Source organism: Oncorhynchus masou, chromosome 8 (genome assembly GCF_036934945.1).
Source record: "Oncorhynchus masou masou isolate Uvic2021 chromosome 8, UVic_Omas_1.1, whole genome shotgun sequence".
Lineage (NCBI taxonomy): Eukaryota > Metazoa > Chordata > Actinopteri > Salmoniformes > Salmonidae > Oncorhynchus > Oncorhynchus masou.
The window spans coordinates 32,345,995-32,366,099 of NC_088219.1; positions in this window are offsets into that span (position 1 = coordinate 32,345,995).

Sequence of the window (20,105 nt, forward strand, 5' to 3'; positions counted from 1 at the left end):
ATGAGAGTATAACGGGAGGGGGGCGGTCAGAAGGCTTACCCCTCTCTATACCACAGTAGTTATCTGCCTCCAATGTTTGCGTTTCTCTGTTAGTGTTTGAAGTGGCTAATGTGCTTTTGGTGGAAGCAGGCCCAAGGCCTAGATGGTAATTACAGAGTTTCTCTTTGCCTCTCATAATTCCTCGCCTCCAGGGGACCATTACACAAGCTCCTACATCAAATTCTGCTGAACTAAATAACGAGGAAAAATACATTTGCCAACAGCTCTATATTGTACTGAATGTCAGGGCAGCGGGAGGGAGAGAGAGAGAGAGAGAGAAAGAAAGAGAGGGCAAAAAATGTAATATTTACTTATGATTACACAGGAGGTAAGGGGAAATTATGATTCTGAGAGCGTCAGCTTTCATGCAATTTTGTTTGGCTATGTTCAGTTTTCTCCCCCCTCTATTCCCCCTAAATCAAACATGTAACATGTAACGAGTGGTAGCTGACATTTATTTTTATTTAACTAGGCAAGCCAGTTAAGAACAAATTCTTATTTACAATGGCAGCCTACTTGTAAACTCCCCCTCTAACCCGGACGACACTGGGCCAAGTGTGCGCCACCCTATCACAGCCGGTTGTGATACAGCCTGGGATCAAACCTGGGTCTGTAGTGATGACTCTAGCATTGAGATGCAGTGCCTTAGACTGCTGTGCCACTCGGGAGGCCCATAGGGCTGGAGGACATGCTCATGATCTTATATGAGAAACAGGTCTATGTATCATTTTGTCCAATATTTTGCTGATAAACGATAATCAAGTACCAACATTTTGAGCATCCAGAACCCTTTAACGTCAAATGCAGCAACAAAACTTTGGAAGAATTTGGTGGAAAAGGAACGTTCCATGCGAGCCAGGAGATCCTGTATATAATATTTGAAGTGTTTGTCCTATCTGGCATATTGCAGCTTGTTGTCCGTAGAAGTTATTTTGACTATCAGAGAGTTTGTCTCCCCTCAGGAAGACAGCCTCAGGGGCATGTCTTTTTCCAGGATTCTTTGTAGCCAACACCAAAGGATTAGAGCAGGAAATATAGCACATGTTAACATGTAAAATGTAAGCACGCATGACTGTAATTCGCTTCTTCATATGGGGCATTATTTTTTACAATAGTATATAGACAACTCACATTCCAAATATATTGAGAAAGAGTCCTTTCACACAGTAGATTCAATTCTTTCTAACATACAAATGTCAGATCTTAACTTAATCACTCTTTTTAGAGAGACAAATTTTGGAGAAATTTCCTGATTCATGTGTGAGATGAGTGAGTGAGTGAGTAAGTGAGTGAGTGAGTGAGTGAGTGAGTGAGTGAGAGTGAGTGAGAGTGAGAGAGAGATGCAGGTCCAGGACAAGTTAGTATGTCTGGTGAACAAGTCAAGGTTCCATAGCCGCAGGGAGAACACAATTAGACCCAACCAAATCATGAGAAAACAAAAAGATAATTACTTGACACATTGGAAAGAATTAACAAAAAAACAGAGCAAACTAGAATGCTATTTGGCCCTAAACAGAGAGTACACAGAGAGAGAGAGACTTGACTTATTTCAGCTCTGCTATACCAATTGGATAGGATAAAAAATATATATTGGAAACACCAGTCAGATGCAGTAGCGTTTTGTGGGTAAAATCACTGGGGAAGCCAAGCCAGAAAAAAACTATTATATTACAACATATGTGTTGTGATAATTGCATTGTTTGCTCCATAACCTGTTAGTTCATATGCCTTGCGTCCGTGATATATGCCTAAGGCCGAGACACAGTGGCAGAATAAATTCTGTCACACTCGGATCTGTTTCACCTGTCTTTGTGCTTGTCTCCACTCCCCTCCAGGTGTCGCCCATCTTCCCCATTATCCCCGGGGAATTTATACATGTGTCTTTTGTCTTTTGCCAGTTTGTCTGGTCTCGTCAAGCCTACCAGCGTTTTTCTGTTCCTCTCGGACTCTGCTCTGGATTTACTGACCTCTACGTGCCCTGGACCTTTCGTATGCCTGCCCCCTGTTTTGTAAATAAACTGTGGATATTTCGATCTGTCTGCATCTGAGTCTTATCCTGAGCAGCAATAGTATGAACTGGCCATGACGGACCCAGCAGAATCGGACCAGCTCCCCAACGTCGTCTCCTCTCAAGGAGCCACCACTGGAAGGCACAAGGAGTTGCTTCGTGGTCTTATGGAAGGTTTCCAGACCTTGGCTGAATGCCATGACCTCGCATTGGATACATTGCTCAAGCAATCCTGAGGGTACATTACCTCGGGGGCCCCTCAGTAACCCGGCTATCAGCGGCTCGTCTCTCCCGGCCACCACGGTTTCCCGATAACACTGCTTACTTCTTCTGGAACGCTTCCCTGAGAGTTGGAAACCTGTCAGGTGTTTCTCGCTCAGTGTTCCCTCATTTTCAAGCTGCAGCCCTCCTCCTTCCCCTCAGATAGCTTGAAGATAGCATACCTCATCACACTGATGTTGGGAGGGCTCCCACCAGGACTACGGCAGTGTGAGAACAACCGTCTGCCTTAGGCTTCAGTCCGGAGCAGTTCGTGGCTGAGGTGAAAAAGATTTTCGATTCTCCATTGTCCGGGAGAGAGGCTGCCCAGAAGATGCTTCAGGCAAAGACTCCCACAGTGCCGTTGATTTCAGCACTTTGCGGCTGAGAGTGCCTCCAACTTGTAATCGCTGTTCGTCACGTTCCTGCACGGATTATCGTAGGAAGTTAAGAACGAGCTAGCAGCCCAGTAACTACCGACAGATCTTGACTTGCTCATCGCCTTGAACATCCGAATCGATGGGAGGCCAAGGGAATGTCGGAAGGGGAGAAGCTCTGATTCCACCTAGCCTCCAAGGCATCCCAGAAATGCCAGACATCTCCGTTTCCGAGAGAATCCGAGGCTACCCAAGTTCCCCTGAGAGTCTCCGAAGTCTGCCAATTCGCAACTTCCCGAGCCGATGCAACTAGGTTGACTCCAGTCAAAAGTTCATGCAGGCTTAACACGAAGAGTTGCCTGTATTGCAGGACTACTGATCATATTGTGTCCTCATGTCCACTAAAAGACCAGGCTCAGCGGTAGGGGCAAGTACTCTGATGGGCCATACAGAGAACTTTCCCTCTCACCTTACTCGCACCCCTCTCCATGCCATCCTGCTGTGGGGTGAACCAGTCGAAATCTCTCCGGGTACTCATCGACTGGGGCCGATGAGAGTTTTATGGATGCCACTCCAGCATCTGAACTGGGCATCCCCTCTCAGCACCTTAGAGCACTGGACAGGCACTCTATAAGGGTCACCCACAATACCACTCCCATCAACCTACGAGTGTCAAGGAATCACACCGAGGCTATCCAATTCATGCTGATTAAATCTCCCCAGGTTTCCGTGGTATTGGGATTCTCTTGGCTCCAGTGACACATTCTCCTCATCGACTGGACTGCTCGTGCCACCATGGGCTGGAGCCCGTTCTGCCACGCTCATTACCTGAAGTTGGTGCAGCCTGCCCCTAGACGTCTTCCTCTGGGCTCTGAATTCTCCAAGACCTCTCTGCCATTCCCACAGAGTACCAGGACCTCCGAGAGGTTTTCAATAAGGCCCAGGTCACTTTGCTTCCTCCGCACCGACCCTATGATGGCTGGATTGACCTTATCTCGAGCACCACACCATCCCGGGGACATCTGTATTCACTGTGGTGTCCGGAAACCAAAGCTATGGAGACCTATATCAAGTTACTGCCTGGTTGTGGGTTTATCTGTCCTTCAGACACCCCCACCGGCGCAGGTTTCTTCTTCATGGAGAAGAAGATCAAAACCCTGTGCCTGTGCATTGACTACCGGGGCCTCACGGTTAAGAACCTCTACCCGCTACCACCCATCGCCTCGGCATTTCTTGCCGCTCCAGGGGGCCACTATTTTCTCCACGTTGGACCTGCGTAATACCTACCACCTGGTGCAGATACAGGAAGGGGTTCGAGTGGAAGACTGCCTTCAACACGGCCAGCGGTCACTATGAATATCTGGTCATGCTATTTGGTCTAACCAACGCTCCAGCTGTGTTCCAGGGCCTGGTTAATGACATTCTCCGTGACACTCTGTCAATTACGTTAGTATTGTGGAGTAACTACAATGTTGTTGATCTACCATCAGATGTCTCCTACAGTATCACAGCCATTAAACTCTGTAACGGTTTTAAAGTCACAATTGGCCTGATGGTGAAATCCTTGAGCGGTTGCATTACTCTCCGGCAACTCAGTTAGGAAGAACGCCTGTATCTTTGTAGTGACTGGGTGTATTGATACACCAACTAAAGTGTGATTAATAACTTCAACATTCTCAAAGGGATATTCAGTGTCTGCTTTTTTATTTTTTTGCCCATCTATCAATTGGTACCCTTCTTTGCAAGGCACATGATAACCTTCCTGGTCTTAGTGGTTGAATCACTGCTCGACTGAGGAACCTTACAGATAATTGCATGTGTGGGGTAGAGAGATGAGTTAGTCATTCAAAAATCATGTTAAGCACTATTATTGCTTAATAATCGAGTGAGTCCATGTAGTTTATTATATGACTTGTTAAGCATATTTTATTTAGGCTTGCCATAACAAAGAGGTTGAATACTAATTGACTCAAGACATTTCAGCTCATCATTATGTGTAGGCCAATCCATTTTAAATTCAGGCTTTTTGAAAAAGTCAAGGAATGTGAATACTTTCTGAAGGCACTGAACCTAAAGCAGTCATAGTCCCATTGAGCAAAATAACATGTAGCCTTGTTAACAAGTTTGAAAACTGGAATGTGAGATGTAATCTACACCTCAGTTAGGTTGATAGATATACTCATTATTTAATTGGATCATTTTCAATTTAAGCGTCATTATTTCTATATAGCCTACACTTTCTTGTTCCTGTGCACTTTGTGACAATTATCAAGAGACGATTTGACAGCGCCAACACAGTTCTGACACACCTCTGACACCGGGTTTTGGCTATCGCTGGGTAATGCTTGATCTGATTGATTCTAGGCCATTGATTATACATTTTTCTTACCTTTAATTAAAAAGGAAAGTCAGTTAAGAACATATTCTTACTTACAATGACGGCGGGTTAACTGCCTTGTTCAGAGGCAGAACGACAGATTTTTACCTCAGCTCAGGGATTTGATCAGGCAACCTTTTGGTTACCGGCCCAACGCTCTAACCAGTAGGCTACCTGCCTCCCCAATGGTTGCAATAAGCTTGTTGTTATTTGATTATATTTATAGGCTACATTCTGTAGGCTTCCCATTAGCCTATCCATTGTCACATAATGAAAGGTGTCAAAACCGATAATAGGCTACTGTTTGTGTTTCCCTGGTTGATGAGCTGATTTGGAACATCAGTTGATTGACAGATGTAGGCCTACTGTGGAACGATTAACTTTCCTCCAGTGTGAATGCTCACCCACGTTCTATACTTAGGCTATGTAAATTTTGGCAATATCGTAGTGTGGATTGAAAGCCTGTGTGGCTTTAATATTTCATTTCTTGAAAACATTTAAATAAATGTTTTGGGGTTAATGTATGCTATATATGGACAGAGGAGGTGGCGGTTCTAGCTTGTATGGCCCCCTGCATGATGCTGCACATGTCGCCTATACCTAAATCCGCCACTGGACACAGGACATGAACTTGGGTCTCCTACGGGAGAAACCAAGGTCTTAGGGGCGGAGCTACCTTATCACGTGACCATGAGCAACCATGCCTGACTCATGTCCGCTACATAGGTACATTACTGCATTGTATACAAAAATATAATGTTCCATATATCTTGGTTTTGTCTGTGTGGAGCCCAACCGAGCAGCAGTAGATGGATGAGAAGGGTTCTGTCCCCATTAGAGTAGTACTGGGCCTCAGCAGAACATATTTTGTCTTCATAAACAGTCAGGCATTTCATTCATCTGCATAAAGCATTCATCTTACCGACACCAGGCAAGGGCCATTACAAATAATGGTACCTACCGCAAAAAAAAGGAATGGAGGGAACGAAAAAAGGAAGAAATAGAGGAAGAAATGTACAGAGTTACAGAAATAGTTAACTAGGATAGCCCTACATATGAACATATACATATGAAAATGGTAAAACAGCATGGAAATGTACAGAGTTACAGGAGCAATTAAGCTTAAGTGCCTTGCTCAAGGGCACATTAACATATTCTTCACCAAGTCAAATTGGGGATTTGAACCAGTGACTTTTCAGTTTCTGACCCAACACTATTAACCACTAGGCTATCTGCCACCTATCACTAACTTCATGTCGACAGACAGAGTAGTTCGAGACAGAGGGAGTGATTGGATGCACACACACACACACACACACACACACACACACACACACACACACACACACACACACACACACACACACACACACACACACACACACACACACACACACACACACACACACACACGCACACGCTCTGCTCAAGGTTGTTCCATCACGCTGATCCTTTCACATATCAATTAACCAACAGGAGAATGAGCAGGGGGATCATCAGGGTACTGAAGCGTCGGATTGGCTAGGAAGTCACATTGCATGCATGGAAATATTAATATCTTTTATATCATTTTAGCCCTGTGTGTCACATGAAGGCCAAAAAGATCATCAAGGACCTCAGCGATCTGAGCCACGGCCTGTTCACCACGCTACCATCCAGAAGGTGAGGTCAGTACAGGTGAATCAAAGCTGGGACCGACATACTATCTCAAGGACACTAGGCTACTAAAAAGTCACCACTAGCCGGCCTCTGCCCAGTACCCTACCCTGATCTTTAGTCAATGTCACAAGCTGGTTACCACCCGCTTACTCAACCTTGTACCTTAGAGGCTACTGCCTTTGTACAGTGTATTCGAAAAGTATTCAGACCCCCCTTTTCCACATCATCAATCTACACACAATAACCCATAATGACAATGTTTTCAAATTGATTAAAAGTAAAAAACAGAAATGCCCTTTGCTATGAGCTCAGGTGCATGCTGTTTCCGTTGATCATCCAACTTGATTGGAGTCCACCTGTAGTAAATTATATTAATTGGACATGATTTGGAAAGGCACACACCTGTTAATAAGGGGGGCCAAGTGGGACCTTCATCATTCTGGCCTCCATCATTCTTAAATGGAAAAAGTTTGGAACCACCAAGACTCTTCCTAGAGCTGGCCACCCGGCCAAACTGAGCAATTGGGGGAGAGGGGCTTTGGTCAGGAAGGTGACCAACAACCCGATGGTCACTCTGACAGAACTCCAGAGTTCCTCTGTGGAGATGGGAGAACCTTCCAGAAGAACAACCATCTCTGCAGCACTCCTCCAATCAGGCCTTTATGGTAGAGTGGCAAGATGGAAGCCACTACTCAGTAAAAGGCACATGACAACCCGCTTTGAGTTTGCCAAAAGGCACCTAAAAGACTCAGACCAAGAGAAACAAGATTTGCTTGTCAGATGAAACCAATATTGAACTCTTTGGCCTGAATGCCAATCATCACGTCTGGAGGAAACCTGGCCTCAACCCTTATGTGAAGGATGGTGGTGGCAACATCATGCTGTGGGGATATTTTTCAGTGGCAGGGACTGTGAAATAGTTAGGATCGAGGAAAAGAGGAATGGGGTAAAGTACATATAGTTCCTCAATGAAAACCTGCTCCAGAGTGCTCAGGACCTCAGATTGGGGAGGAAGTTCACCTACAGGACAATGTCCCTAAGCACACAGCTAAGACAATGCAGGAGTGGCTTCGGGACAAGTCTCTGAATGTCCTTGAGTGGCCCAGCCAGAGCCTAGACTTGAACCCGATCTCTGGAGAGACCTGAAAATAGCTGTGCAGCGACGCTCCCCATCCAACCTGACAGAGCTTGAGAGGCACTGCATCAAGAGAAACTCTCTAAATTTTCCAAGCTTGCAGCGTCATACCCAAGAAGACTCAAGGCTGTAATCGCTCCAAAAGGTGCTTCAACAAAGTACTGAGTATAGGGTCTGAATACTTATGTAATGTGATATTGATTTATTTGATTTATTTTATACATTTGTCAACATTTGTTAAAAACCTGTTTCTGCTTTTGTCATTATGGGGTATTGTGTGTGGATTGATAAACAAATAAATTAATTGAATCCATTATAGAATAAGGCCGTAATGTAACAAAATATGGAAAAAGTCAAGAGGTCTGAATAATTTCCTAATGTACTGTACATGGACATGGAAAATTGGTCACTTTAATAACATAAGACTGGTCACTTTAATAATGTTTACATGCTGTTTTACCATTTTCATATGTATATGTTCATATGTAGGGCTATCCTAGTTAACTATTTCTGTAAATATACTATTCTATCCTATGTATTCTTCAGATGTACTATATATTATATCCATATACTGTGTCTACACATCCCATCACATACTTTATATATATTATTTGTGTTTTAATTTAATAAATGTTCTACTCCGGACTCCGACATTGCTCGTTCTAACGTTTCTATATTTCTTAATTCCATTATTTTACTTTTAGATGTGTATGTATTGTTGTGTATTGTTAGATATTACTGCACTGTTAGAGGTAGGAACACAAGCATTTCGCTACACCCGCAATAAACATCTGCTAAATGTGTATGCGACCAATAAAATTTGATATAATTTGTGTGCATGAGTTTTGTGTGTGATTTAGTATGCATAGACATAGTGTGTGTGTGTGTGTGTGTGTGTGTGTGTGTGTGTGAGAGAGAGAGAGAGAGAGAGAGAGAGTGAGAGAGAGAGAGTGTCTGTGTGTTTGTGTGTATGCATACTCTTTGAGTGTTTTTGTTTACTCACTGTGCATGTCTCAGTGCCGCGTGTACTGTTTCTCAATCTAGTGCATACAGAGCGATAAGTCATTTACCATTCTAACGGTTTTTACAATGCAGACCAGGCAGCAGTGGGTGTAAATGGTTCAGTTTATAGTGGTGGACAGCCTGGCATGGGCTTAATCTCCCATTAGTCTGTAGCTAATGTGTTAGCTGCTCAGTTGACTGACTAATGAGCAGATTGGTATACTATGAAGCAATCTAGATCTACTCCAGGTTTTCTAAAGCTTGCCAGCTTCAGTTAGTTAGATTCACATTCCAGCTCAGGCTTCATCTGTACTACGATGGTGGATATTGCTGCCTCTAACTCTAGCAGGCTTGTAACTGTGTGTGCATATCACGTGTGGCTAGTCGAACGCCAAACTCTTCACTGAGACAATGCTGAAACATCAGTCCATCGGTGAATCAGTGCCACATTTCAATTTGTGAAGAAATCTAAATGAAAGAAAAGTTATCTTGCAAATTCAGCAGGCTGTGGTGTAAAATAAGCTTTTAGAAGTGCTGTTGTTATTTTATTGCTTATTGTTAATGCCATCTTTGGTGTGCTTTGTTGTGCTTATCAATGCATGAGCACCTCCTATCGATACAGTTATTATATTGTTATGCAAAGGTTTTACTGTGCTTGAAGTTTCAAATGCATTTTGTCATTGCCAAATGAGTTATGTGATAAGTATTTAAACATTACTATTGTTTAACAAACGCAAAAAAACATTTGATTAATAAAATATAAAATCAGTGTCACGACTTCTGCCGAAGTCGTTGCCTCTCCTTGTTCGGGCGGTGCTCGGCGTTCGACGTCACCAGTCTTCTAGGCATCATTGATCCTTATTTCATTTTCCATTGGTTTTGTCTTGTCTTCCCACACACCTGTTTTCAATCCCATTCATTACCTGTTGTGTATTTAACCCTCTGTTTCCCCTCATGTCTTTGTCAGAGATTGTTTTATTGTCAGTGTAGTGTGATTTGTTGTATAGGTACTCGTCGGGTCCTCGTACCCATGTTTGTTTTTTTATGTACTTTTTGTGTTATGGAGCATACTCCGTGAACTTTATTAAAAGACTCAATTTTACACTCCATTTTACTCTCCTGCGCCTGACTTCCCTGCCACCTATTACACCTATACATGAAAATCAGTCATCTTCCTCAAATGTTTTATTTATTTATTTTTATTTAACCTTTATTTAACTAGGCAAGTCGTTCTTAACTGATGATGACGGAATCTTTGCAAAATGGGAGGGAATCTGATTTAATTCGTCCTCAACTCATGGCTCAGACACTTAATTCAGGATAAATGGCCTTAGCCCTAAATTAGCCTGCCCCAGAGCAGGTTAGTTACATTTACATTTTACATTTAAGTCATTTAGCAGACGCTCTTATCCAGAGCGACTTAGTTATGAATGATTCATTGCCATAGAAGTTTACCTGGCTTAAAGGTAAGCCACTTCGGTGGCCCGGTTATCCCAAATTGAAGAGTTTACTAAAGTAACTTTGGTAACTTCTCAATCCTTGATTTGTAGTTTAGGGCTCTGGCCTCATTTAACTTACAAGTAGGGCTGTATTGACACACACACACACAGGCATGTGGACATAGAGGGCTCTACATGACCATTTGCTCTTCCAGCCTCAAGTTCTGTTTTGGATGAAGGTATAATCCCCACTAGAATTCTGTTGGTCATTGTTGAAGAGTGCAGCATTTATTCCAGTTCAAAATAGTTGAGGAAAATATTTTACTTAAAGTTTTATATTATATTACTTATTATTATTAGTAGTAGCGATAGTATAGTATTGTGAATAAGACAAACATTAGAGAATAAGGGTTATTTCTTTCTGTCATTTAATTTGCCATTAAGATGTGGACATCTAGTGCTTGTATCTAACTAAAGAAGTTAGAATTTTTCTCTGAACGCAGTTGCGCAAATGTTTTTTTGCAAATGCACGGCCCTACACACACACACACACACACACACACACACACACACACACACACACACACACACACACACACACACACACACACACACACACACACACACACACACACACACACACACACACACACACACACACACAGGAAGCAATATGTCTGCAAAATTAGCAGTATGCCCTTCCCAAATGGACGCCTATTCCCTCTATAGAGCAATACTTTCGACCTGGCCCTATAGGGCACTGGTCAAAAGTAGTGCAGTATATAGGGAACAGAATGCCATTTGGGATGGAGCCCAAGACATTATCTCCGATTTGTAGCTTCTCAGCTGTGGAGAAAACCTCCAGACGCCTCAGCTTCGTAAACGATGATAAGATGAACCAATACTGCAGTGTTGTGATCATATTTAAACCATTCGGGAGAATTATAGAAGAGGGGGACTCACTTCTGTTTAAATCAACGAACTCACTATCTTTCTGGTAGTTTTCTGGGGCGCATCAATCCTATCTGTAATATCCTCTGGGTTCCTATCCAGTTGTTGGATCAATGTCAGATCTAATGATTTCTAATAACCAAGTTAGCCTGGTCCTAGATCTGATTGTGTTGCCTTGACACCTCCTATGCTTAATGATGACCATAGGATTTGACAAAACAGCACTAACAGATTAGGTACCAGGCTGGGGAACCATTGGAAAGTGTGCATAAAATAACTATTGTAAAATAGACTAAAATAGACTGTGTCTGTAAAATGTGTATAAGCTGTATAAATTGAAGGTAAAAGCCGAAGTGTTTATTATTTTACTCCAATTGGGGGATCAGCGGTAGGGTTTGCGGGGAATAATAATAAAGGTATATTCTATGTAGGTATGTGTATGTCTATATGTGTGCATGCGTGTATGGATATATATATATATATATATATATATATATTTAGCAAAAATATATATGGGGGATTGGAAGTGATGCAGACAATTACATTGATTGAAGCAACATTCTTTCTGCAATATTAAGTTGATCCACCCCTTAATTATTTTTTTTAAAAGAAAATAATAATAAAAGTGTGAATAAATCAACACATCATTCTACAACAGCAAAGGCAGTTCTAAGCATTAACATAAGAGCCTGACCAGATACAATACCACTTAACCCCTTAGATTCGATGTCCGCGCCCCTGCAAAAATCGAATTAGCATAATACAAAAAATCCCCATACGAATCTGTCAGTTTAAGCTAGAGATACTGTATCTGTTTTTTTTGCATTGGATGCACTGATGTCACACCTCCGCATCTGCGGTGCAAGGTGACAGAGCTACAGGCGGTGTTTGTCAGACTGAGGCATGCAGAAAAACAGTCTTCTCCCAGAATCGATTGCAGCGTTCGAACGGTTTGGCCTAGAAAAATATTATGTTCTCCAACGCCCACAGGCCTCACAAGACTCGTCTGAAGGTCCCCAGGTAGCAGTTAAAAAAAATGTATGCAAGTATATATGGAGACTGATAAGTGCCAAAAATATGGGGTGATCTTTGGTATGACCTTCTTAAAACAATTCCATATACAGTGAGGCAAAAAAGTATTTAGTCAGCCACCAATTGTGCAAGTTTTTCCACTTAAAACGATGAGAGACGCCTGTAATTTTCATCATAGGTACACTTCAACTATGACAGACAAAAAGAGAAAATAAATCCAGAAAATCACATTGTAGGATTTTTAATGAATGTATTTGCAAAATTATGGTGGAAAGAAAATAAGTATTTCGTCAATAACAAAAGTTTATCTCAATACTTTGTTATATACCCTTTGTTGGCAATGACAGAGGTCAAACGTTTTCTGTAAGTCTTCACAAGGTTTTCACACACTGTTGTGTATTTTGGCCCATTCCTCCATGCTCCATGCTGGGCAACACGGACTTTCAACTCTGTCCCAAGATTTTCTATGAGGTTGAGATCTGGAGACTGGCTAGGCCACTCCAGGAACTTGAAATGCTTCTTATGAAGCCACTCCTTCGTTGCCCGGGCGGTGTGTTTGGGATCATTGTCATGCTGAAAGACCCAGCCACGTTTCATCTTCGTCCTTGCTGATGGAAGGAGGTTTTCACTCAAAATCTCACAATACATGGCCCCATTCATTCTTTCCTTTTCACGGATCAGTCGTCCTGGTCCCTTTGCAGAAAAACAGCCCCAAAGCATGATGTTTCCACCCCCATGCTTCACAGTAGGTATGGTGTTCTTTGGATGCAACTCACATCCTCCAAACACGGCGAGTTGAGTTTTTACCAAAACGTTTTGGTAAAATTTTGGTTTCATCTGACCATATGACATTCTCCCAATCTTCTTCTGGATCATCCAAATGCTCTCTCGCAAACTTCAGACGGGCCTGGACATGTACTGGCTTAAGCAGGGGGACACGTCTGGCACTACAGGATTTGAGTCCCTGGCGGCGTAGTGTGTTACTGATGGTAGACTTTGTTACTTTGGTCCCAGCTCTCTGCAGGTCATTCACTAGATCCCCCCGTGTGGTTCTGCAATTTTTGCTCACCGTTTTTGTGATCATTTTGACTCCACAGGGTGAGATCTTGCGTGGAGCCCCAGATCGAGGGACATTATCAGTGGTCTTGTATGTCTTCCATTTCCTAATGATTGCTCCCACAGTTGATTTCTTCAAACAAAGCTGCTTACCTATTGCAGATTCAGTCTTCCCAGCCTGGTGCAGGTCTACAATTTTGTTTCTGGTGTCCTTTGACAGCTCTTTGGTCTTGGCCATAGTGGAGTTTGGAGTGTGACTGTTTGATATTGTGGACAGGTGTCTTTTATACTGATAACAAGTTCAAACAGGTGCCATTAATAAAGGTAACGAGTGGAGGACAGAAGAGCCTCTTAAAGAAGAAGTTTCAGGTCTGTGAGAGCCAGAAATCTTGCTTGTTTGTAGGTGAACAAATACTTATTTTCCAACATAATTTGCAAATAAATTCATTAAAAATCCTACAATGTGATTTTCTGGATTTTCTTTTCTCGTTTTGCTGTCATAGTTGAAGTGTACCTATGATGAAAATTACAGGCCTCTCTCATCTTTTTAAGTGGGAGAACTTGCACAAATGGTGGCTGACTAAATACTTTTTGCCCCACTGTAGCTTAGTAGAACCCCGTCCTCTCCCACAAAATAAGGGCCTAAATACATGTTTCCTGATCTTTCTTCTATCTCTCAGATATAGGAGAGATACTTCAGAACAAACTTCCTTTAGATTCTTTTGGGGGGACTGTTGTTCCATTTGGGGGGGACTGTTGTTCCATTTAGTGAATCTGTTATTCAATGTGTTTGTATGGGCTAATAGCAGTGAGACCAAACATATATATGCTGTATATATACAGTACATTTTTTTATACTTCAAGGGGTCTTAAAATTCCTTAAATTATCCTTGGTATGACCTTCTTAAAACAATTAACTATTACGGGTTAATAGCTATTAGCTTCCACCCAGACCCATGATCCTAGTAATTTCTACATGAAAACAAATGATCATGGTAATGAAACCTCACTTGCTATCAATACAAATACTTTTGCGTTTTTATTGTAATCCAGTATCACAAGACTCTTATGGAGTTTGCAGGCCAAATTCTCAATTAAACTCTTAGAAAAAAAGCATAAACAGGGTTCTTTATGGGGTCCCCATGTTGGAACCCTTTTTCATGCTGGGTAGAACCCTTCTATGTAGGGTTCTTCAAATAACTCACTGTATATGGTTCTACCTAGAACCGTCTATGAAAGATTCTACCAAGAAGCATTTTATCTTTGGAGAATTCTTCCTAGAATCCTCTATGAATGGTTCCACCAGCCTTATTAGCATTTCAAATGTAATTATTTATGATACGTTACATATACTGTACAATACGGTCCTTCTTTGGGGGTCTAGTTATACCCTAACAGTAACACAGTGGTGTTAGGAATCTCTTGGTTTACAGGCCATGTCTGCAAGTCACATGCTGGTTTGTAAAGTGATGTGTAATTTCTATTGAAATTCAGCCAGAGTTGGGATATCCAACACGTAAAACTGTTACTCACCTTCAACCTGCATTTAGAATGACTACCAGCATAGGGAATATTGAATACTGAGACTACCTCAATCATCTAAACTGGAATAACCAACTCAGTAATGAGTACAATAAATCAAATTACGAACAGATTGGATTAGTTTAGAAAACTGTATGCTATTAATCTTTGTGTAGCATAAAATTAATCAACCATTCAATATACAAGCAAAAACACAGATATGCAAACAAACAATTCTGAAAATCTCCCTGCAATAGAGCATGCTGGGAAATATTATATATGGTTCTATGCAGAACCCTTCTTGCCTTCCAAATAATCCTTCTTGCCTTCCAAAGAATCATCAAAGAGCCCTTTCTTCCAAAGACATTTCTTAGTATGTTAAAGGTACTAAGGTAGAACCCAAAAAGGGTTCTTCTGATCAAAATGGGTTCTTGGTAGAACCCTATCCCTCCCTTTTGGAACCTTTTTTTCTAAGAGTTTAGACAACAGATGCAGTATCTCACAGCAATTACCCCAGCCTGCTGTAAAATGATTGTCTCGCTGACTATAATCATTGTATCCATGTAATTGGTGTGTTAACCTATCATATTCCCCGCCATAAGGCAGAGATATTATACATTCCAGAATGCACTTCATGCACATTGTAAACAAACAATCTTCTGATTCTGATGCAGAGGGATGTGTGTGCGTTTGTGTGTGTGTTGGGGGGGAACTGGTCAATTCCTCTGAGGGGGTGTGGGGGTTGTCTGTGTGTGTGAGGGGGTTGGGGGGGGGACAGGAAGGAAAAAGAAACAACGATGTAATCCCTGAAACACGAAGAGTGCTTAACATAAACAAATACGCCGGGAGGATTTCAAAGAGACGACGACTGTTGCCTGCCTCTCTCCAGGCTCCTCTTGTGTGCCGATGAGAGATAACAACCCCAAACGAACCGGCGGATGCGGAGAGTGAGTGCATGCATACCTCCTTCCCACACGCACAACGCTGGAGAATACCCTTTCATGTGCGATCAGTCGAGAATTGTTTGTGTTGTCTTTATTGGCATTGTCATTCTCCGTTGCCTGCAGATGATACGGTACCCGCCCAAAGTATGCATGCGTCTATGCCCTGCCAACTGTGTGTTGTGTAAGGGGGGATTTCCTTCAGTTTTACTGATAAGCTCCATTCATTGTCTTGTCTTGTCCGTGCCTGTACTGTTGGAACATCTGTCAAATTCTTAGGCCATAACGTTAGGTTTACATACAGTATATAGTCCTTCAGTAAGTGTGCATACACATGGTTTAGGCCTACACATCTTTCACTTCACGTGCACCCTCTAGGTTTTCCATGTCTCCTCATGTATTATATCCTTAACTAGTATCACTGCTATGCATAACTTTGTGAAGCTTTTGTTCAAATATATGTGTCCCTGACGAAGGCCATGCAGCCGAAACCTTGTTTCTATTGAACATGCCATACAAATAAAAGCATTTTGATGAATTATATGAAGAGTGCCTTGGTTCTCCTTTCTTTTTATATGTGTCGTGGTTGTTGACGCATAAGTCAATGTATTGCATTCAATGTACTAAACGTTCGTGCACTGTACGTATCTCTCTGCACTACCCTTTAGCCGTTCTCTTCTGGGTGCATCTCAGGTCCTGTACCTTTCTAAACTTCCTCTTTGCTTTCACAGCACATAACACCATGCTTGAGTGCAGAAGAGAGACACTCTCACATGTTCTGTAATATCTGTTGATAACTATGAAATTCAACCCATGACACATTTCATGGGGCAATACGACACTTTGGAATCTCATACAAATAACCCAGGATTCTCATTGAAAAGTTGCAAATTAGTTTTTTGAAATGCAGAGCGAGAAGCATAAAGATGTATGATCTGTTTCCATGTGAATAACATTAAACGTGATCTGCATCTGAATACAGGTTCTACAGTATATGGTGAAAATAAAATAAATATGTTTATTTTTTCAAGGAATTGCAAGAGCTGTATGATAGGTGGAGCATTCTCCGCATAAAAGAGGTGTTTTGAGGTGTTTTAGATAAATAACACCACTACTTACGCCACTAAATGCAATAACATTGTGATTATTATTGTCTCTGCAGCAGCTACCAGTCAGCTCCATAAGTTCTGGTTGTCGTTGTACAGGGTTGGGTCTGGATGGTGTCTAACTCTATGTGTGTGTGTGTGTGTGTGTGTGTCTGTGTGTGTGTGTGTGTGTGAATTTTTCTCGAACAGGGTTAGTGTTGATAAGACACTCAGATAATCAAATGCTTATTCTGCAGATGTTTAAGAATATTAAGAGATATTTACGGTTTAATAAATCGTTTATGCTCCTAACAAATATCAAATGAGATTACATGTCAAGGCTTGATTACTAGCAGATATACTGAGCTCAGTGGAACTGAAATGTGTGGGAGGTTATAGATTTTCTCATTAAATCCATTTTCCAGTTGTCCTTATTCAGCAGGAGTTGATATGGAAATGTGTGTTTGGAAGTGTGTATTTTACATATAAGCTTACAGCATGTATCAGCCTCTAATGGTTGTATGTGTAAATGAGCACATGGGAATGTTCATGTGTGTGTAAATGTGCACGTCTGTGTATTAGTGCATGTGTATGCAAGCGTGTCTGTCCCTATGGGTGTGTGTTTCCGTGTATGTCCCCCTATGCACACACATGTGCCTGTTTATTTGTGTTTGAGTGTTTGCGTCCCCATCAATCTCACACTCAGGCCTTGAGCACTGACCAAATGTCCTGGCTGTGAATCAGCCATTTCTCCAGGCTTTGACAGCTGAAGGAGGGGCAGACAGCTGAGCCGAACCCTGGTCCCTGTACCTTCCATATTTGGAGCTTTGTGTGGTGTCACACTGCCACCGTATGCTTCGACTCACACCAAGCGTGAAATTGTGGTGTAGATATTGGGGTGAGACGAACAGTAAACTGGCGGTCCCCCTTTTTTAAAACATGTTATAAGTGGAAGGATAAGTGGAAAGCCCCCAAACCCCCAACTAACTTAATCTCACTTTCTATCTACGAGCTAAATATACTTTCCTGCAACCCGCCTCACCCACTTATACTTATAACTGGAACTTCCATCAGGAGCTAGCCAGCTAACTAGCTACTAGTCTTTGTTAGCCACGGCTAGCGGTCCTCGCCTTTTTTCCCCCGTCATCAGCCAGCCTTAGCTCGAACAACACCTGCCAATCTGCACAGGGTGATATCAACCCAGAGCATATCGGACTGCTGCTCTCTACCATATCACCGGATTCCTGCCGCTCTGGATCATTAAACCGAATCATTACTCTGGATCATCGCAGCTAGCCAGCTGCAAACAAATGGCTACTGTTAGCTAACGCCTCTGTCCCGAAGCAAGCACCTAGCTAGCCTTGAGCTAGCCTCGAGCTTGGACAATATACCAGCTAATTCTAGGGCTACAATACCTCCTTTGCCAATTGGCCTGAACCCTTTATTGTCGACATGGAGCCCCGCCGATCCGACAGAGTGCCGACGTGATTGCCCGATGTGGTCTAAACAGGCTATTCTGTTACGATGTCGTAAAAGAAATAGCTACTAGCCCCAGCCCGCTAGCTTTTCTGAGCGTGTCCCCTGCTCGCCTAGCGTAGTAGTGACTACCGAACAGCACCATGACTTACCTATTGCTGCTCTTATGACCCTATGATCACTCGGCTACACAGCTGATGACCCCTGGACTGTTTAAATAACACGGTACCTCATTTTGTTTACCTGTCGACCCCAGTCTTGAACTCAGGGTCCTGTATGTACCTAACTGACCTGCTCTGCCCATTCATCGCCATTTACACGTTGTTGTCTTAGCTCAACACCTGTGATTGCTTTATGCCTCTCTCTAATGTCAATATGCCTTGTCTACTGCTGTCTTGGCTAGTTTTTACTGTTTTATTTCACTGTAGAGCCTTCAGTCCCACTCAAAATGCCTTGGATAGCTCTTTCGTCCCACCCCACACACTTGCGGAGTATGGCTTAACTCACCTGGCTTAACTTGTCCCTCCAGAGACGAAACCGCTCTCATCGTCACTCAGCGCATAGGTTTACCTCCACTGTACTCACATCCTACCATACCCTTGTCTGTACATTATGCCTTGAATCTATTTTACCACGCCCAGAAATTTGCTCCTTTTATTCTCTGTCCCCAGCGCACTAGATGACCAGTTCTTATAGCCTTTAGCCGTACCCTTATCCTACTCCTTCTCTGTTCCTCTGGTGATGTAGAGGTAAACCCAGGCCCTGTAGCCCCCAGATCCACTCCTATTACCCAGGCGCTCTCATTTGTTGAATTCTGTAACCGTAAAAGCCTTGGTTTCATGCATCAGAAGCCTCCTCCCTAAGTTTATTTTATTAACTGCTTTAGCATACTCCGTCAATCCTAATGTCCTAGCCATGTCTGAATCCTGGCTTAAACTAAAGAAGTTTGAAACCACCAAGACTCTTCCTAGAGCTGGCCAAACTGAGCAATCGGGGGAGAAGGGCCTTGGTCAGGGAGGTGACCAAGAATCCAATGGTCACTCTGACAGAGCTCCTCTGTGGAGATGAAGAAAGAACCTTCCAGAAGGAAAACCATCCCTGCAGCACTTGACCAATCAGGCCTTTATGGTAGAGTAGCTAGACGGAAGACACTCCTCAGTAAAAGGCCCAATGTTGCCCGCTTGGAGTTTGCATAAAGGCACCTAAAGGAATCTCAGACCCTGAGAAACAAGATTCTCTTGTCTGATGAAACCAAGATTGAACTCTTTGTCATGGATGCCAAGCATCACATCTGGAGGAAACCTGGCACTATCTCTATGGTGAAGCATGGTGGTGGCAGCATCATACTCTAGGGATGTTTTTCAGCGACAGGGACTGGGAGACTAGTCGGGATTGAGGGAAAGATGAACGGACCAAAGTACAGAGAGATCTTTGATGAAAACCTGCTCCAGAGCGCTCAGGACCTCAGACTGGGGCAAAGGTTAACCTTCCAACAGGACAACGACCCTAAGCACACATCCAAGACGACGCAGGAGTGTCTTCGGGACAAGTTTGAATGTTCTTGAGTGGCCCAGCCAGAACCCGGACTTCAACCCGATCGAACATCTCTGGAGAGACCTGAAAATAGCTGTGCAGCGACGCTCCCATCCATCCTGACAGAACTTGAGAGGATCTGCAGAGAAGAATGGGAGAAACTCCCCAAATGCAGGTGTACCAAGCTTGTGGCGTCATACCCAAGAAAGCCTCAAG